The sequence below is a fragment of the Malaya genurostris genome, chromosome 2 (genome assembly GCF_030247185.1).
Source record: "Malaya genurostris strain Urasoe2022 chromosome 2, Malgen_1.1, whole genome shotgun sequence".
Lineage (NCBI taxonomy): Eukaryota > Metazoa > Arthropoda > Insecta > Diptera > Culicidae > Malaya > Malaya genurostris.
The window spans coordinates 347,782,482-347,804,849 of record NC_080571.1 but is presented as its reverse complement, the minus strand read 5'-3'; the positions used below and the strand labels follow the sequence as shown (position 1 = coordinate 347,804,849).

At 35.9% G+C, this 22,368-nt stretch overlaps 2 long non-coding RNA genes across 4 annotated transcripts in view; one reads left to right on the top strand and one right to left on the bottom strand.

Annotated features, from left to right (window-relative positions):
* Positions 1–16,172, bottom strand: part of LOC131432043 (uncharacterized) — a 90,179-nt gene extending 74,007 nt beyond the window's left edge. For all 3 annotated transcript variants that reach the window (XR_009229775.1, XR_009229777.1, XR_009229776.1), the window contains exon 1: positions 15,899–16,172. This is a non-coding gene — a long non-coding RNA (uncharacterized LOC131432043). The remainder of the gene's footprint in view (positions 1–15,898) is intronic.
* Positions 16,173–16,654: 482 nt separating this feature from the next.
* On the top strand, positions 16,655–21,859 carry LOC131428099 (uncharacterized). Its single transcript, XR_009229341.1, has 4 exons — positions 16,655–16,793; positions 16,871–16,953; positions 17,032–19,452; positions 21,760–21,859. It is a non-coding gene; the product is annotated as an uncharacterized LOC131428099 (long non-coding RNA).
* The last annotated feature ends 509 nt before the right edge of the window (positions 21,860–22,368 follow it).

The window sequence follows — 22,368 nt, the reverse complement described above, 5'->3', positions numbered from 1 at the left end:
AAAGGAAGGAACAATTTTGTTTTCAAAACATATTTCCATCCGATTAATTAATTTATTTGCGTGTGATGAATGGATTGAATTACATTTGCTCTCCAGAAATAATTTATACAAATAAAATGATCAAATATCTTTCGGATGCAATTCAGTAGAATATGGGATCACCCTTCATATTTTTAGAATGCTAAAATAAAAAGTTGTAAAAGGCTTTTTGAATATATTCACTAAATGAAAAAATTACCGCTAGGAATCAGTATTATCTATTTTTCGCAAGCAATCAATTCGCACCAATATTTTTTCTCTAGAAATCAAAAAAATTTCATATTTTTGCGTCCGAAAATTATGTTATTTGACAGATCTGTATTTCTGCTGAATGTATAGTGATGATTACTGAAATTCTTCAAGAGAAATGACATTTCAGAGTTCACAGACCGTGTCAGTAAATGTGTCGTAACTTTTACATAGGATTTTCCAATATTCAATAGTTCCTTAGATAGATGACCGTAAGTTGGATAAATTTTACGTATCTTTCAGTAAAAATAATATTTTACAGATCGTTGCCGCAAAAATTATTACCGAACACAAAAATTGAATTTTTTTGTGTATAAGAAACTGCTTCAAAGTTTGTTGTTCTGTCGGGTGAACATTCACGTATGAGTACCTGTTCCTTAAAACGGACTGTTCAGAATAGAAATCTGTGAATTTGTTCAATTTTTGCTTAACAGAAGAATTTGACACTAATTTTTTGTGATATTTCTTTTTTGGGCTAAAGCGAATTAAACCGAATTTCGTTGATAGTAGGTTAATTGGTTAGAAAAATAATGGAGAAAAACGTTAACCACATAATCGTAGGTTGACAATTTTGCTATCCAAAACCATAAATTTAAACAATTAATTTTTGGACGAGGCGAAGTTCGACGGGTCAGCTAGTACTGAATAAAGCCCATGTCAAAAGTATCATTAATATATGGTATCCAACTCAAAATCAATTGAACTAACAACTACCAATGGTCGTTGTACTCAGTTTAATCAAGTTCTTGATTCTTCTTGCATTTTTTCATCTTAAAAAAATAGAGCGAGTGTTCCCGCATCCTATAAATTCAAAAAAAAAGACACCCTCTTCCCTACTAATCCGGCTGTCCGGTGCAAAACCTCTTGAGGATGCAAAAACATGTACATAATTTAGAGGACATGTTTTGCTAATGCTCGAAAAAATAAATACAATTCGATAAAACCCTTGTCCGAAACGGAAAAACGCACAACCCCTCTCTGACATTTCACATTTTTATTGTGTTTCACTTTAGTTTACATTTTCTTTCCACTCGGAAGCTTCGGATCGACGAATCCCCCCCCCCCTTTCCCGACAACAAAGGAATAATATTGATCCTACGCAACATTTCCTATGAATTTGATTTCAGCCACAATTTTGCACATTTGAAACATCATTTTTGCGAACGCACGTCCAGCTCCCTGTTCACAGTTTTATAGCCATGTATTATGATTATGTTTTCAAATTTAGTCCATTGTCATGGAAAATTGACAAGTTTTCCCTACTCTTTTTTTTATTTTATTTCGAATCGTCGGATGATTCGCTTGAGGAGGTTAACCCCTGAGGTTTATGATAATAAATCCCATTTTCATGGTCGTTCGGTCGTTTTTGCTTGCAGGCCCGGAGGATAAAGATTTTTAGATTTTTGCAACCGAAGGATAAAGAAAAATCCGATACCCCCCTGAATTGGCTAGTCCAATTTCAAATCAGAAGAATCGAATTCGACGTAATTCAAGCATGTCAGTTTCATTCCAATGAGAACCGAATTTCAACAGCAGTGCTGCTGTTTATCTACTAATAGGACTTTCCTCGCTAGCAGTGACCATCAATGTGTCGTCGTCGTCGTCGAAATCGAGATCCGTTTTCCATTTTGTAAAGAAATCCAATACGAATGTGCGGATGAAAAACGAGGAAATTCATTAAGCACTTTCCAAAAAATCACGATTAGAGTGAGCAAATAAACGAACGAACGAACGACCGACCGAAGGAACGTCGTCATTCTTCACTTCACTTCGTAATCAGGAATTGGCTGCTTCATTCAGTTTACTCGGCGTGTACCATTTATGTGGGTAAGGCGGTGACGGTGCCAAAATTTGAGGTTAGTTTACGATAAATTCGGGTAAGCTCTGTTGAATAAACTTTGACGTTTTCGTTCTTAGATGGCGATTCGGTTATGTCTCAAAATTAGAAAGAAAAAAAAACGTCAAGTATCAAGTATATTCTGACAAAATCCCAGATTCGAGCTTCGCTTTGAATCCACATCATTGCCGCTGAACCCCGGGCACCCAAATCAGCATTAAATTTACTATTCCACCAAACACACAATAAATCAAGTAGAAACTTCTAAAAGTCAGCGCCAGAGTCCTTGGCCCTGGTCCGAATCCAATATAAAATGGTCCCCTGAAGCAGTGGTGCCGAAAAAAATCCCCACCCTCCCCCGAAACTTCGACCACACTCTCAGGTTCAAGCATTGATAGGATCAGAGGTGGAAGGAGAAGTATTGTCCACTACTCCAGAGCACAGAACCGGCGGTTAGTGAAACGACAGACAGGCAAAATCTGAGGGCAGGATGGATGGAAATCTTTCAATTTGATTTGAAGAGTTTTTCATTTGACCGTTCCCATTTTCGGAACCAATTTCAGCTCATTCTTATCCTGCGAAGATGGCCTTCTCTTTGTGCTCTAACGACAACCGAGCCACGTCCCACGTCCGCCCGTCACCGGCTTTTTTTTCCTGTTCGATTCCGCTTTCTTATCAGACCTCGTTATTCCAATTTCAATTTCACATTTAACTTTTAGCACACTCGAACATCTTGGTCCTGGCAGGATTTATCGATGGGTGGATGGAAATGGATTGCAGACACAGCGAAAAAAAAGCACACACAAAAAAAGCTAAATAAATTTAACTAACATGGATTCCCTTTTCACATTTTTCCTTTTTTTTATTAGAAATTCCAACATGGACACAAAAATGACGACGTTTCTTCTCTTTGGCTGCCAAATATTCCCCTCAGCACTTTTATTTCTCGATTACACAAACTCACACACACCCACACACGCACTCGTCGTTATCGGGATCACAATTCCAATTTTCTAATTACACTTGAGTTCTTTGATTTTTCCTCTTCAACAATGGACACTTGAGTTTTCCTTTTCTTTCAGCACAACCTCTCAGAAACATGCACCTGCCAAAATCTCGGACTACTTGGATAGGGATAAATTCCTGAAATCCACTCCAAACGGTGAAAGTCTTGTTCACAAGCACGCATTCCAAAGACCTACACAGAAATACGGATTGCTTTGTTTGGAGTTTTCTGCACTGGCCGGTAATAGCTGTCAATCATTCGATGAACCCCTGTCGAGCTGAAAACTGACACTTTTCACTGCTAATCACCCCAAATCGGAAATGTGGATGAACATAGATTGCCTAACGTTACCCCACGCCGTTACTTTACAGGGAAACAAAATCTTCCGAAGTTACGGAAACTGATTCTACGAGGATCTATTTCGGACAATGTGTTGTAATATAAATGATAATGAGAGTGACAAGAGAGCATCATTTAAATTTTTGTTTGTTGTTATGTATTTGAAATCCTTTAACAACAAATCAGTGATTACTACAACTTAATAATTTTTCAACTTTACCTATGTCATAATTATATACTCCAGACCTCACCTAAGTCAGAATACCACGCATTTCAGTGTTGAATTTGATCTTCTGCATAAACAGGTTTCGCAGTCGATTCATTAGAGTAAATAACAAGTACACGACATATCATGTCATGTCATATCTAAACTATTTCTTTTATTGACACTTGATAGAAAATGCGCGATGCTGAATGCTAGTGCGTGCATTCAGAATTCTGAATAGTAATCGAGTTTCGAAATGAAAAAAATTAGAAGGTTGTATTCAAGACACGACCGAGCACAATAACATTAAAAATGAAACGTTTCTAGGGTCTTCATAATAAATACAAAAATAAAGATGATAATGATGATGATACACTAAACTTCACTACACTTCCAAGTTACTTGAAAGCTCAATTTTAGATACAAACAAGCTAAAGATTTAAACCTGAACAAATGAAACTATTTTATTTTATGATGATAATTTTCGAGAAACGTACAAACTTATTAATTTGATTTGATTTATATCGTTTATTTACCCCCAGTTTTAACTTAATAATGGTCGTTCACTGGGTGGACTTATTAATTTTATAAACAGTTAATCGATCCAAGAGAATGTTGTACCAGTAATCTAAGTAATGGTGTATTTTATTAATCCTTGACAAATTAAAACATTTTTAAGCTTACAATATTGAAGCTTTCGAATCATTTAAATTAGGAAAATCCATTAACAAATGATCGAGGAACAAGCGCTGCAAATTAGATCCGAAAAATCTATCGCCGATAATTCTAAATTGGCCTAATAGTTACCAGAGAACCAAAATAAAATACTCAATTCAAACCAATTTTTCAATGGTATGCATAGGCATTTTTAATGGTAAAATCGACCAAAAATTTGATAAATACATGGTATATTTCAAAAGAATCGGTAATCACGCGGATTGGGTTTTTCAATAGGTAGATGATATATAATTTACTCAAGCGAACACGGTGTTGCATAGACAACAGGAAATTTTACCAACGCATAATGCAAAAGCGACAATCCAGCAAGTGAACGCATATACAATCCAGTCATCAGCTCACTGGACGAACTACTTGTTTCATACACAGTCAAGCATCGACTAGGCAAAGAAATATTGTGCACCCTATATTTATAGATTTCTCTTCATACTACGCATAACGATACAGTGTTTTTTATGCATGACGCAAAGCCTTCTATGCCGAACAAGAAGTTGACATCATTTTATACAACAGGGATTGGTGGATGAAAACATAGGTCGATTCCAACCATTTTTTCAATAGTATGCTATTGAAAGACTGAAAAGACGTCGTCATACATGTTTAAGTTAAAAGTTTCCGAATCGATTGGTTGTTAAATTATAACAATCCATCAACAAATGACCGAGTTATTAACGTTCAAAATTATGACACAAAAAGGTTACGCGACGGCCCCATAAAGTGAAGAGTAAGGCATTTTTAATGCCAAAAAAAACATTCTGTGCTCATAAGAAACTATTCTTTAAAATGATGATGATGGTCCCACCTTATACCCCTACAAAGGTGTAAGCTGAACGAGTTATCTAAGTGATAATTATTGAACGACCGAAATAAGCTCTGCACCTAATTCGTATTACTGTATTCGAATTAGTTGATTTTAACAACAAAATTTCCAAATTAACTATGAAATTAGTTAAAATTGAGAATTTACTTTACTGAAAAAAAACTCTTTTTTTTTTTTAGAGAATGTGTTTAGTTGGCGAATATCATGGACACAAGCCAGCAATATTTCAATCCAGTACGAAATTCTCATTGACAACTAATTTTGTTATTAAAATCAGAAAATTTGGTTTTATTTATCTATCACAATCATTTCTAAAGCACAGATCAAAGAAAACAAAAATTAAATTGATTTTATTAACAAGTTTATGAGTCAAAAACTCATGAGAAGTGTCAAAGCAAGACAATCCATTAAAAAGCTAAAAAGGACAGTCTTGTTGAAACCGCTTGAAAATTGTTTTGATATTTTTCGTATGTGTTACGATATATCTATTATCTATATATATATATATATATATATATATATATATATATATATATATATATATATATATATATATATATATATATATATATATATATATATATATATATATATATATATATATATATATATATATATATATATATATATATATATATATATATATATATATATATATATATATATATATATATATATACATATATATATATATATATATATATATATATATATATATATATATATATATATATATATATATATATATATATATATATATATATATAAATCTATATATATATATATAAAAATGCAGAGATCATTCTTTGTAATCGCATCACGTAAGAACGGATGGACCGATTGAGATGCTTTTTTTTGTTTGATCAGTTTTTACCCCCACCGGGTTCGTACATCAAAAAAATTAGGAAAACTTACCGGAAAAGTGGGAAAACCAATAAAGTTATTTTGTATGGACAATGGAATTTTCCACTGAAAAAGTCGCCAATGATTGCTAGATCTACAATTGATGTTTGGCGGGCAAGGAGATGCTCAGTATTTCGCCGTTGAAGAAAAGAATACTAGATCTTTGTAAAATCGTTTGGCGCGCAACGAGTAGATTTGGATGGAGATTTTACATGCATGATTGATTCGTCATTTGGAAACACGTGCTTAATAGGGTATCAAAATCATTACTTGCCAAATGACTGTTTTAGCTATACCTTAAACAGAAACACAAGTTCTAATGTCATTTACCAGTAGATGTAGTTAGATGAATTATGTTGGCCATCGTGGCCGTGAGTTGAACAAATCAAATTATGTAACGATTTTTTCACGTATCAATGATAGGATTCGGCTGTTGAAATAATGAGTTCAGATGAAAATATTTTCCTTGCATTTAGCATGCTGAAGTTTGTTCAGCCGATTCGGGTGAGTTTTCAAGAGTGGTTTACTTCAAAACGGATGGTATTCATGACATTTGTAAGCTGCTTAAGCCAAATCATTTCATTTTCCGAACTTTGGATTACTTGACGAATTACCATATGCGAATCGTGAATATCATATCTGAAGGAGAAATCGTGGCATGTAAGAACCATTAGTTGCGAGATCTGCTGTTTTATACATTGGCTTTAACGATAAGAAGAATACTGGTATAATCACTCCTCATGTTCACTCCGCTAGAACAGAATATTGATTCTCAGGACTGAATACTAAGAAAAACGATGTGGTGACTCGACGAATGAGAGACCTTTTGATACAATTCTTGAACGAATCCAGCGTTCATGTCAAAGCTAATGGACACAATATTTAATAAAAGGGTAATTTGAACTTTCGAATGTTCAAGTATTTTTCATTTTATCGCTAATTCGTTAATCAAAAATTGATCCTGTCATTATCCTGCTACGAACATTCATCAAACACGACTAAATAATATCACTAGCGGTGAAGCAGGTTATGGACAACCGTTCAAAATTTGTTTATTACTTTCGATAAGGATTTGCTATTAAATTTTCAAATCAGTACAAATAAGTCTTAACATTCAATGACAAACAACCATCCCCGAGGGCTGCTTTTGGAAATTTGTGGGGTAAATTTAAAGTATTTATCTTGGTCATCTCTTTTTCATCCATCTGTTAATTTGTTTATTTGTTTATTTAGGAGCAAGGGAAAAGCCTGCTGGAGCTGAGATTTTAGTTCTCCTTCTCCAGCCGGCATAAAACCTTCTCATCTTTTGTATCAACAGATAACATTTGTCCAACTGATACATAACGAAATCTTTAGTTACCCTTATTTAAACTACAAAGCTAACTAACAACTATTCATATCGTCTAATTATATAAATAAAACTAGCGGGAAAACATTCGGAGATAACGGGTTTTAATGGTGTTACGAGATAAATTGAAATCAAATTCATCAGAGCAAGTATTGAATACGCGGCACATACTCGAAAACGGTTCATTGAAGCCATAGTTAGTTCTAGCACGAGGAATTCTGAGAAAGGGATTAAACCGCAAATTACGCCGAAGAATGTCAAAACTTAGCTGTTGTAGGAGATGTGCACTATCAATTCGAGATTGGATGAGGTCCGCGACGAAAACAGCTTTTTGTGTGGACACGGCGGACAGATAGCAAATCGAAGTGTATGAGCCTACAACGATTTTCGTAGCTTGGAAGATTAAATGGATCTCTCCAGGCGACGCAAAGCAAAACGAATGAACTTGCACTGAACAGTTTCAATGCGTAGCTTATCTGTTTGATAATATGGTGCCCCAACAACAACAGCATACTCGCGAACTAGAGCGCAATATAACGATTTCAGGCAGTATATGTTATTGAAATTTTTTGAGATGCGAAAGATGAATCCTAGCATCTTTAATGCTTTAGAGATTCTATGTGATCTTTGAAACTAAGTTTTGAATCTAATAACACTCCTAGATCCTTATTTGATGTCTCCCGTTTTAGTACAGCTTGCGAAATAGTGTAATCATACATGATCGTGGTTCGTTTACGAGAGAAGGAGATAACGAAACATTTGAAGGCGTTTATAACCATTCTGTTGACGTTGCACCAGTTAAAAAATACATCCAACTGTGACTGCAAGAAGTTTCAGTCTTTCAGATATTTGATGAGATGAAACAGCTTGAAATCGTAGGCGAATGATAGCTTCACGCATTGCAATGCGAAATTTAGATCATTTACATATAGCAGAAATAGGAATGGTCCTAGATGGCTTCCCTGAGGAATGCCAGAGCTCACGATGAATGATGGAGTAACGCAGTCGCCAATTTTCACGGTCATACTACGACCAGTCAGATATGATTCAATCAAATCCATCATCCCACATGTCAAATCTTTAGTTTGAGAGAGATATACAATCTCTGTTTAATACACTGTTTCGAAGGATGAGATGGCAATTGGTGCATTTGTTTAGTTTTTGCGTAACAAAAGCATTGAACATATCCACAATGATTCTTGATGTTGGATATGAATTTGTCGTAATTCGTTTATTGTAAGCCAAGTAATCAGTAAAATAATGGTAAGAAACATTAACGTTTGACAACTCTGCTGTCCGAAAACACAAATTTAAAAAAATAATTTCAAGCGAGACGAAGTTCGACGGGCCAGCTATATATAAATTTCTAAACCGATATGTAAAAATGATGTAAACTCTTAGTGGAAAGTGTATTTATTCAGAATTTGTGCGAATTTGAAGCGATTGTGCGTAATAATGTTTTTACGCGGAACAGTGAAGTGAGTTTCGAATGTTGCACTCTAATTGTATATGTCAAATGATGTTTTTTGAATCTTCCAACCTTCCGGGCTACGCCGTCCGGTGTATTACTTGTATTCGGTTTTTGTTTTCCGAGTGCTCAAAGTTTTCAGTGAGAGAGTCGATTTCGCGAAGTCGAATGAAGAAAGCAGCGATTTAGTAGAAAAATTTTCAAAATGTAGTTTATGTTTTCTTATGTCTTTTTCTCCAACACAACATCGTATTTATACCTGCCAATATAGAAAAGACTACTGCGACTGAAATATTTTTCGGTAGTAGTGTGCCATCTAGTGGCTAATAGTCATTACGGTGTTAACGTTTTTTTCGGTGATAGTGCGCCACATAGCTGCAAATTGCAGAAGCCAATTCAACCATTTATGTTGGTTGTAAACAACGTTTTATTTCTCTAATTCAACTAAAAAATTAGTTGAATGGAAATGAAGTGTGCCTTAGCAAAGAAATGACAGCACGGTGAATTCAACTAAAAAAATAGCAATTTCAACAAATATTTTATTATTATTAAGGGAATGAGAATTAAAAAATCTAAATTTTTTAGACAAAATGCTGATTTCGGATTTTCCGTGTGTTGTTAGATACTTCAACCAGTAATCAAAAATTGGAACGAGTTGGTTAATTTAACAGACATAGATTTTCCTCCAATAGAACAGCTGAACAAAAAAAATACTATACTATGTTATAGTACATTACTATCAAGAGTTGATCAAGAAAATTTCCAACACGGGAAGATTCTCGGAAAAATAGGAATCGAACGCAATATCTCGACCAGTAGAACTAGGATCACGATTCTTGCTGGAAATTTGAACTGCATAATCATGGACGACGAAAGCTACGTGAAATTCGATTACAAATCCTTGCCGGGAGCACAATATTATACGGTGCGAGAAGAACAAGTGTTAAACCAGTCCGAGATATCGATTGAAGTCGAAAAATTTGGTATGAAAGCTATGGTCTGGCAAGCAACCAACTCGAAACCCGTCATCAAGACTGCTTCAATGAACAGCGAAATATACATCAAGAAATGTTTACAAAAACGACTTCTACCCATGATTCGAAGCCGCAAGGATCCTGTTGTCTTCTGGCCAGATCTTGCTTCTTGCCACTACTCGAAATCAACGGTAGAATGGTATACTATCAAAAATGTCACTTTCGTCCCAAAAGACATGAATCCACCAAATTGCCCACAACTTCGACCAATTGAAGAATTTTGGGCATTAACGAAGGCACATCTTAGGAAACATGTCTCGGCAGCAGAAACCATTCAACAGTTCGAAAAATATTGGAAAAAAGTGTCAAAATTTGTCGCCAAGAATTCTGCACGGAATTAAATGAGGAACGTTCGCAAGAAGGTGCGCCAGCTAGTCTACAATGGCTAAATAGCAAATTTGAATATCTAACACTTGTGAATTATTTACAGCGACATCAAAGTGCGTCCATACTTTTTGGGATAGTTTTTATTAGCAAGAAACAAAATGGATGGACAGAAGTCAATGTGTGGTGATAAGGTTGATTTATACAGAAAAAATTTACTACTGATCATTAGTCATTTTTCAAACGACACAATACTCCGTACTTTTTGCCAATCTCCCTGATTACGTTATTCGTGTGAGATTTGAGATTTGTTGGCTTTTCATCAATTATAACTCCAAGATACTTCATCTCTCTAACACGATCAATAATTTCATCATCAATTTCAACGTTAGCATCATGCCCATGTATTTCGCCTTCAATTTCAATTGCTTGAATGTTAACCAACGTGCTAGATAAAGTAGGTCTTCGTTTAAGTGTGCAACAGCTTCATTCATATCCTTAGATGCAATAAACAGAACCGTGTCGTCAGCAAATAAATTGATATCGCAAAATCGTAAAATTCGTTTCATATCATTAATATACATAACAAATAAAATTGGTCCTAGTAAACTGCCCTGAGGCACTCCAAGTGAATTATCCAGAGAACTAGACACAAAACTTGTTATTTATCGATTGAGTTATTTCACTAGTTTCACTGACCTCACAGAAAAAAAAATGAAGTTTCACCCTGTTTCACGCACATTCGTATGTCGGGTAAAATTCACAGCGCAACCCAAGCAAGGAGAGCTGCTTTGTTCGTTCATTAGTTCATAAAGATGAGATTAGCATTTGATGAATGGTTTTCATATTGAAGATGCCTATGAGAAAACTAAACACCTAGACAAAAAATCGTGTAAATTTACGTCTTCTGAGACCGACATATAAGAACGTCAAAAATAACTCAATTTTACAGTAAATATAACTTATATTTAATTCCCTTTTTGCCTTTCTCTATAGAAAGGTATTAGAATTGCTGGAAAAACCGACTTTCGAACGGAGCCTCGGAGACCCATAGTGTTATATACCATTCGACTCAGTTCGACGAGATCGGAAAATGTCTGTGTGTGTGTGTGCGTGCGTATGTGTGTGTGTGTGCACTTTTCGAAGATATTTGAACGCGCTCAATTTTCTCAGAGATGGCTGAACCGATTTGAACAAACTTAGGCTCGTTTGAAAGCTACTGTCGGGCCATTGATCAAGTTCGAAGATCAAATGGCTGTGGCTTTTGGTGCCGGAGATATGATTGTATAAGTGACGTAACCGACAAAACACGTTGATTTTTACCGCTCTTATATATAAGGGTGCCAAAATTTTGGGATCACCTCTATTTTCGTTAAGCGCTAGTGCTCAAAAGTCTAAGCACCTCGAAAACAGCCTTCATGCAAAATTAGAGCTAAATCGGCCATGCGTAAGGGGTGCTGCCCGGTGGTAAAGATTAGACAATTTTCGATCTTGAAAAAGCACCATAGGGGTGAGTACATGAAATTTCCAAAATCGAAATTTTTTTTTGATGCCAAAACTCTTAAAACTGCATAAAACATCGAAATTTAGTGTCATCTCAAAAAAAAATTTTTTTTTTAAATCAACTTTCTGGGACTTTCATATTTTTTCTAAGTCCCAAAAAGTCGACTTTTTCAAAAAAATTTTTTTTCGATATGACACTAAATCTCGACGTTTCATGCAATTCTAAGCCTTTTGGCATCAAAATTTTTTTTCGATTTCGAAAATTTCATGCACTCCTCCCTATGGTGATTTTTCAAGATATATGAAAATTCCACTAAGTGGACTAAGAAGGCTTTTTTTAGATTACCATCACTGTTCTCATACAAATAGGCAACGCAAATGTCAAGCACTAGTTTGGAAAAAAGGTTTTTAAACCCTCAAGCATGCTTTTGTGAACTACTTGAATCAATCTGAATCAATTGGTGTCAAAATTAGTGTCCAAAATTATTCAATGAAGGTATGAAATATATTTTCATGAGACTATTATGAAAGAAGAGGAATGGCATTATCACACCACTAGGTGGATTAAGAAGGGTTTTTGTGTTTTATGTTTGTTATATACAGTGTAAACTACCAAGAAACAATTTGATCGTTCTGAAAACGGGCTCAAATGCGAAGTATATTCTACACAATGTTTGAAATATTTTTGAAATGTGATCAAATTTGGTCCTGGAGTACAAACGTTATGTTCAAAAATTATTTCTGTAACTTACACTAAATAACATGTTTTAATCCACCTAGTGGTGTAATGATGCCTTTCTCATATCAATCATACTATCATATATAATACTGTGGTATTCTTCAAAATAAATTTCTTCGATTCTTAAAAGAATAACTGAAATCGGTTTGTTCGACCGTCTACTGATAAAAACTATCAATTGGAAAAGATTTGAGGTCGATTTAGAAAACTTTTTACGGCTTTTCGCCCTTTTCAGTGAGGGTATAACATTTCTAAAACACTTTACCCTATATTTTCGGATCCGGGTGAACTTCAGGAATAACGTATGAGACCACAGAATCTTTCATTTGAACCTAAGATTGTGAAAATCGGTCGCGCCATCTATGAGAAAAGTTTGAACACATAGTTTCATTATTTTGCACATTTTACCCCATAACTCCGGAACCGGAATTCACATCCAAATAATATTCAGGAACTTTGTATGGAACCACAAGACCTTTCATTTGAATTTAAGTTTGTGAAAGTCGGTTCAGCCATCTCCAAGAAAAGTTCAAAAAAACGTTACATACACACAGACATTTTGCGTACTCGACGAACTGAGTCGAAAGGTATATGACACTCGTCCCTCCGGGCCTCGGTTCAAAAGTCAGTTTTCACAGTGATTGCATAACCTTTCAATATGAGAAAGGCAAAAACACCGGTAAAATTACCTGGATGGCCTTTCATCGCATCTTGTTGCACGCCGTGAAGCAAAGTTCTTCATTCTCATACAGTACTAACGAGAGTGAACCCTTCATTTCATTGCATTGTCATGGATTGCTTAGTTCATGTGTTAACTGAGACTGAGAGCGCAGGCAATTTTCCAAGCAAGGGAGTTGATCTGCTCAGTAGCATATACTCTCACGCATTCAATTTCTCTCTAATATAGGTCTCTCGTTCAGTTATGTCAAGCAAAGTGTTCACAGCGAGTGTTTTTTTTTTGTTGCTTCGTTCGTTAGATAATTCACAATACAACACTTATCCCGTTTCAATACTAACCGTTTGGGCTGCCATCAGACTGCTATGAGTGTTTTTATCAACCTTTGTTATTACATTATATTTGTTATATCTTCGAACGCAACGCCCTCGCTCTGACTTCTCAAAAGAAGAATATCGATCACTCACTTTATCCTAATGACCGAGCGAATCTTACTATTATTTGAAGCGAAAACTGTTTCGATTTTGTGAGTCCTCTTGAAATCAATATCAATACTACAACACAAGTATTGTCTCAAGATGACGGTACCGAGATAAATAATAATGGAATAAGGGCAATTATGAAAGCTCCTAAGAATTCTATTAAAATCCAACAGAATCATCTAAATTATCCTTTTTTTTCATTATGAACATTCACTGTGTTGTTTTTTGATAACAAACAGTTCGGCTGAAAAGTTCGCATCGTTTAATAGAAACACACATTTTTTTTTTGCCGATACAGACGATACAGCGATTATAGCGATCTTCCAACTTATCGATAGAATTTTTGTAGTACGATTTGTCCTTTGCCTCAAAATAGGCGTGCAGTCCACTCAGCTGACTGTCGATTGGACTCCGGAGTGAAGTGATGGAGCCATGTTTCGTCCATTGTTATATATCGACGAAAAAAAATCGGTTTTATTCCGATATAACTGCTCCAAACACTGCTCAGAATCATCAATTCGTTGTTGTTTTCGATCGATTGTGAGCTCACGCGGCACCCATTTTGCACAAAGCTTTCTCATATCCAAATATTCGTGAATAATATGTCCAACACGTTCCTTTAATATCTTTAGGGTGTCAGCTATCTCGATCAACTTCACTTTACGGTCATTGAAAATCATTTTGTGGATTTTTTTCACGTTTTCATCGGTAACAGCCTTTTTTGGACGTCCACTGCGTTCATCGTCTTCGGTGCTCATATGACCAGTACGAACTTTTTCAAACCACTTACGAATTGTTGCTTCGCCCGGTGCAGAGTCTGGATAACACTCATCAAGCCATTTTTTGGTATCGGCGGCACTTTTTTTCATCAAAAAGTAGTGTTTCATCAACACACGAAATTCCTTTATTTCCATTTTTTTTCACAATAACAAAAGTAGCTTCACTCAAAATGCAATATCTCACAAACTAATAATCAGACAGCTGTCAAATTTATACACGTATCTTTTGATGGTTGGTACTAACTGAAAATGGTATGGATTTAATTCTAGTGGCGCCCTCTCATAGAAACGATACGAACTTTTCAGCCGATCTGTTAAGGAAGCTCTGATGCTTTCTGATTTATTTATGTTTTGTCTTTAAGACGATCTCAGCTATAAGCTGGTTCGCCTCTGTTTTGATTTATTTCAAGTTGAATCTGTGTGGGACAATGAGTTTTTTTTTCAAAATTTTGACTGAACTTCTCGCTCAATCGATTCGAAATCGGGAATTTCCTCCGACTTTTCATTCTTTGAATCATTATACTGAAAATTCCTTACTCAGATTTGGGTTATTTTTTCCGGGTTTTCACTAAAAATCCTCGATTTTTTTCCCAGTTTCACACAATCTTTTCGCGCTTTCACACAATCTTAACAAGTTTATTTGTTTTTCCGTGTCGTCTTTGGCTCATCGGTACGTTAACAGTTGATATTGAACTGTACTAACAAGACTCAGCAGTTCAAAATAAACCTCTGGACAAACGTAAAGTAAAGGGAAATTTTCGATCCCTCAAATTACCAATCTAAACAAAATTTTCGCTGCAAGTCTGTCATTTCGAAGAAATAATTTCATTGTGGATCAGTAATAACGATAAATATTATATATATATATTCCAAGGATTAGCCTAAAGACTAGGGAAACTAGACTTAAATGGATGAGATACAGAACGCACCTAGAAATAAATACTGTGATCCCAAGATGATGTTGTATTAAGAAATTTGGTCGACCAAAAATCTAGAGTTTGGCGAGATTTAGTGAAAAATGAGAGCAAATTTTCATCATGGTAAACTCATCTATCCATAACGGGCTCAAATCTATATCCATAATTAGTCTATACACATAGTATGAGCACTTCATTTTAATCATAATCCAACGAAAGTGTACAAACACAGAATCTAGGTGAAATATTGAGATAGTTTTAAACCAGTTGTGGGTAGACGAGAATATTTTGCAAAGTTCAAGATTTAAGTGTTTCTACATTTCTGATTACAATAGAATTATTTAACTTTTTACTTATCACACTCTCAGAGAGTTTCAATCCGATTATTTTCATTCACTTTTTCTATCGAAACGCACGTGTGTATGATAAACGCCATGGCCAACTAGGATAGAATCTATATGCCAACATTACTAATTGTATACATCAAAGTACCTTGGCAGATTCCATCCTGCATCAAATAATCCAAAAGAAGTCTTCTTTCTTTCATCACTGGTACTCCAAAATGCTCCAATCCTGGTAGATGTGTTGCTTCCATGCCGATATACGAACGACTGAAGGACGTTTCGTCCTCTGGGCAAGCTGTTTTGCATACCGAATCCCGATTTGAATACGACAGACCCGTCGTACAAACATGCGCATTTTAAATTTTAAACTGAGAACACTGCTCGATTCGGTAATAAAATATGTCCGCCCGTCGTCATCAACCTTCCAATCAGAACTAACGGAGTATATCATTTTTTAACTGTTCACAACCCCTTCAAAAGTTAGCCTAACTATGTTTTTTTCCGGACTCCGGAATAACCCTTCTTTCCGTCTCTTTCGCGGATTAGCATGCCATCTCAATCGCTCCTGCGTCATCAAATTTCAATGTTCGGCAAGGGTGCCAACCTTTGACAGTCGAAGAAAAAAATAAAGGGTTACTCGAAAGTCCGCACCCCTTTATCAATGTTCGTACGTAAAAAAAAAGCTGTTCTAAATTTAACATATAATGCGCGGACGCAGGAAGGGTTGGTTTTTTAGCACAATTTCTGACGCAAAACAAGGGTTCTGAAGGTTGTAACTCACGAGTGACTTGTTGGTGGTATGATCTTTGATTTTAAATATAGTTTATAACTTTTACAGTCATGTTACGGTTATAAAAATTGCTCAAGTTAGGACCATTTAACAAAGTTTTCATTGATAAATGATTGCAATACTACCCAAAAACTAAATTTTTCTTACATACAAAACGAACACTTAGTAGCTTTGATAATATTTAAAACAGCACTTCAAAATTCTATCAGTCACCCAAACTTGAATCCATTCATCCCCTAATCATACAACTCAGGTAGGAAATTAGTCAATTAGTTCACAAATTATGCGATCATGATTCTAATGAAGTGTTGATAACCGCGTCGATGACAGGCCGTTTCGAACGGAGGGGGGTAAACAAAGCAGGTAAAGCACGCGACCGGTCGCGAGAGGAGGAGTGACGGCGCATGTAAATGGTAAATGGTTCCGTTCGCTATCGGAGTGTGAAATTTAATACCTTCGGTGCATTAACTCGTGTGTTTACATTATTTTAGGGAACGGGAAGTGACGCGACCCTTTTGTCACCGACGACAAACGCCTAGTAGACAAATTAGCCTTCACAGCGGAACCGTATGGAAAGTATGGCATTCATTCAATGGTAGCGCACACGATCGACCGGAAATGGTGATGTCTATCAGCGTGTGAAAGTTTTTTGTGGAGGTCCTTGGGCAATTGATTCGTTCAACTACCACAGAACGGAGGGTGGGCGTTTTACGTGGAATAATGACAAAATCCGGTTGCTAAAATTTTTAACTGCGCCCAACTTATTCCAACACTTTGACTCAAATATAAAAGTGATTTCCTATTCCTATTTTTTTTTCTTAATGGCGGTGAGAGGTATTTGCTATTTTACGACTCTTATTAATTCCGGCCGATTACGAAGTGTTGCAGTGCTGTGAAATTTCCATTTTAACCTTCGGTTTTTTCATTGCTCTCATTTCAATTCCTTCAGTTCAGGGTGTACAAACAAGCACGCATCGTAAATGGAACCTTTTGATACTGCCATTTGTGGCATCGTAAAAAAAGTTACTTCCCGCGTGGTGTGAAGAGCCTTCAAACCCAACAAAACAAAAAAAAACATGTAGTTTTACTAATCAATTTATTTATGCAAGTGGATTTTTGAGCAATGAATTTAGCTAAGCCGAGGCACCTTCTGAGCAGCAAAATTTTATTGAGCTTTTTGACTAATGGAATGATCTCGTTTTTGGGCTTCCTGTATAGACCTGGGCCGGTCTAGCAGAACGCGTTTTATAGCTCGATGCTATTGTGAAAACGTAATAGTTTAAATAAATTGTCAGAGAAATTTTTTTTTACTGTCAACAACACTTACCAAAAGCTAACGGTTGTAGGCTATTTCAGACTTATTGTTCCATTACACAGTATAAATTAGTGTACTGAGCTGAAAAATAAATTATTAACTTAATCAGATGAACATCCGCGGATTTTGGTCAGTATTCAAATTAGCCTACTATGTTGCGGAGGTCCCTCGTTCGTCATCAGTTCGGTGTAACTACCCGAGCAAAGTCAAACATCAAAACGAGAGCAAATTGAAATCTTATTATGATGGCAACATCACATTGAAATCTTTATTTGATATCAGCTTATCAATTTTTCAATTGATATTACATTATGTTATCTTTTTGCTGTTACTTTTGAAAAAAACTTGTGAACCAAAATTTTGGGAAACTCCAAAAATTATTATTCAAAAGCAACAACTTAATAACTGCATCAAAATAGGACTAGTTCCATTAGGCGATACAAAAATGCAAAAATTATTTTTAAAGGATCAATTATTCCTTTAATTCTATGTTGCGTTTTACAAAAATGCTTCCTGTGGCAGTTGTCCGGAACCATAACCGTGATCAATGAAAAGATTGTTGTCAACACTTTTGCCGCTTTTACACCAATAATCCTCTATATTTTTGCTTGCGAGATTCTTGTTGAAGCACCACACATCTGGAGGACATTGGATAGCTTGGCGATCATTGGTGCCACGTTTATCTGAAGCTAGTTTATCTCCTTTAGTGATCTCCTGGCATACTGAGCCTTCACCAGATCCGGCCAAAAGCCCTCATTCTCTTTCGAGGACGAATAGTGGCTTGGGCATTCTCATCTCGCTAATCGTCAGCCACAGAAAGACCTTCTTCAGGAACTTGATATCAAAAATACATTTGACGTCAACGATTTCCTCCTGGTGGGATACGTTAAATATCAGATTCTCTAACAGTTTTCGCGTTTAATTAAAAAAAGATGCTGAATGTTCTGACTATTATTTTCGGTTGTTGTTTTGACCGTTATTGTCTGTGGTTCAGAAATCGACGACGGGTAAAAACACCGTCCAAGCGAAACAATGGATTGAAAAATGTTATCCGGACTCTTGTCCATCAAAAGCAACGATTTGTCGGTGGTTCGCCGAGTTTAAACGTGGTCGTACCGACACAAATGACGCGGAAAGCTCAGGTTGACCTGTGGAAACCGTTACACCGGAAAATGTGAGTGAAGTGACAAAAATTATAATGAAAGATCGCAAAGTGAAGCTCCGTGAGATTGCTGAGATGACACAGATATCATATGGGAGTGTATTTACTATCCTTCAGGAAAAATTAAGCTTGAAAAAGGTTTTTTCCAAGTGGGTGCCGCGATTGCTTTCGATGGAACAAAAACAGCAACGAGTCGATGATTCAGAAAGCAGTTTATCGCTATTTACTCGCAACAAAAAAGATTTCTCGCGTCGTTACGTGACCATGGACGAAACATGGATACATCACTACACTCCAGAGTCGAAGCGGCAGTCATCTGAGTGGCGCACAGCTGGCGAAAGCCGTCCGAAGCGTCCGAAAACGCAGCAGTTAAAGTCATGGCGTCAGTTTTTTGGGATACGCATGACGTGATTTTCATTGACTACCTCGAAAAAGGTAAATCGATCAACAGTGATTATTATATTGACTTACTGGTGCATTTGAAGGAGGAAATCGCAAAAAAACGACCGCACATGCAGAGAAAAAAATCCTTTTTCATCAAGACAATGCACCCTGCCACAAGTCGATGAAAACAATGGCGAAATTGAACGAATTGGGCTTTGATCTGCTTCCCCACCCCCCATACTCGCCAGATTTAGCCCCCAGTGACTACTGGCTCTTTGCTGATCTTAAAAAATGCTCCAGGGAAAAAGATTTGGCTCAAATGAGGAGGTCATCGCTGGAACTGAAGCTTATTTTGAAGCGAAAGATAATTTTTTTTATAAACATGGTATTGAAAAATTGGAAAAAACGTTGGAACCATTGTATCACCCTAAAAGGTGATTATGTTGATGAATAAAAAAAAATTTTGCAAAAAAAAATGTTGTTTCCATTGTTAGTCTCGGGACTTATTGATCCATGTGTTAATGATTATTTGATAACGAAAGGCTGTTAGATAACGAAACTACGTTAGATAACACTTCCGTTCTATAGAATAACGATTCAGTTAATTCAAATGTTATCGTAAACTTATTTTCATCAGCTCGGTTCTACCGTTTTCTCAATTTATATGAAAAATTGGACATTATTTTTATGATTTCTTCGTCAATTCAAATCGATTTTACCTCCCTTGGTTAAGAACATTTATTCCCCCTGCTTCTTGTGAATATTTTTGTGACCCTCACTTAGTTGCTAGAAATATGCAGTACTGGTCAGTACCATTTTTTCGTAAAATCCGATCAATTCACTTCCCATGTTTGTGACACTTGCTACACTCCTTCCCTTTAATCTATTTTGATGTGAAGGTATTAATCTGTATTAATCAAGAAGTATCGTTTCTCGTCGAATGAATTTTACATTGAACTCCCCTTTTGTTAGTGAGCTTGCAACAGCTCTCTGCCCTCTGAGTAATGTGAAAAGTATATGTGCTCGTCAAAAAAAAAAGAGAGAGGGGGGGAGGGGAAATGAAAATTGATTTTCGAGACTCTTTTCTGCTGGTCTATATCCTCCCTCGTTTGTCGACAAATAAGATAAATTTAACAATAAACCTCTTTTTAGAGGCTACAAACTCCAACCTTTTGTTCACCTGTGCAATGAATATCTGATCTCAACAAGAAAAAAAAAATAACTTTATTACCACATCTGAATTGCAAAAAGTATCTCTGCCAAGTTTGGTGATAATTTACTGAGTAGCTATGGAATTATTCCGATATTTACAAGCAATTGAGCTACTAGTTTGAAAACCCTATTCTCCAAATAATCAGATTTCCATGAATTATCTATGTTTAATCCATTTTATCTGAAGCAAGCAAATGAATTGCTTAATGTTCGCTCCGAAATTAATCTTCATCGAATGATCCCGAATTTAAATCTACACAAGAATTAAAAATTTGCTAAATCAGTGTGATGCTGTCTGTTGGCAGAAGTGAGATACTCGTTCATTGTCCCAATTAGTCGAAATAAGTAAGATATTTTTTTGGAATCGAAATAATATATGATCTGGGATTGCTTTTTGTCAGATTCCTAATTCACGTCTTCAGTGAGCCTTTGCTGTGAAAGACTTCACTCTAAAGCGCTCGCTCTTATGAGCCTCGAAATTCGTATTTCAAAGTGATTACATACTCGAGTAGAGTGAAATCAAATAAAACACTCAATTTGATATTAGGGGAAAGTGTTATAAAGCGAATTTGCGAATCAAAATGCTTGTCATATGATCGAAAATTCTCCATCTACTCACAACTTAACGTCACAGTCCATACCATTCGCAGTAAGTTCGGAATCCAAATAACCTAGGTTCGAAACCCAAGTCAAGTCTCTCTCTCTGTGGGAGATTGTTGGTTTGGTGCTTTTTGACGTTTTTTATTGTTACAAGTAATATCGCCTAAAGGTATACTATCCCGGGTCTTTTGCCCAATCTATTTTTAGCTTATGCTCGCGACTTTTTTGTTTTCAGTAATGTCTTTTTAAAGCAAATCAATAACTGATTATGCATTCCAGTTTTGTTCTCGTTGTTTGATAATAACTTCAAATTGAGAGTTTTGCTATCAACAAGAAAAAATCTATATCTTATTTAGATTTCAGTTTGCTTTCGCTGTTAGCAAACATAGTTTTCTGTTTGATATCATCGGAATATCTTTTTGCTTTCGATTTTGATTTTTTGCCTCTTAAAACGACCAAAACAACAGCAAATTGAGTAATCGATAAATGCGAACATCACAACATCAAAATGAGTTTTCTATTTGATCTCACATTCTGCTCGGGTAGCAACCAGGCTCTCGGGTAGCCAACCTTCTGGATCAAGAGATGTGACACACAAAGGAAACGTGCAATAGAATAACCTCAATCGATCAGCGTGAATATTAATTTGGGCGAAATTTAGTTAATCTGAACACTGAAATTGTAAGAATAATTTATGATGAATTCCTAATATTAATAAAATTTTATTTCAGCTTTGAAGCTTACCGTAAAGGTCTGCTGTGAAGAACGTGTTTGATTTTTGACAAAAGAGAATTTCGTTACAAATTCTTCAAAGAATTTCATCTATTAGTGAATAATGGAAGAGTCATTTGGATTTGACTGCATTTTTTGCGATCGCGAAAATGCCTCGGAAAATATGGCACAATGTGACAGGTGCCAGTTATGGTGCCACTATAGCTGTGCCGATGTGAATGAATCTATTTCTGAAACTAACCGAAGTTTCGTTTGCATGAAATGTAAGTCAACCGTAGACCGACATACCGAGACAAAATCACAGCGCAGTGGTAAAAGCAAAATCTCGGCAGCACCGACAGCATTGCAAATTCAAATGCTAGAAGAGCTGAAAACATTGCGTTTGAAACGGCTAGAGGAGGAGGAAGAATACTCGCGAAAGAT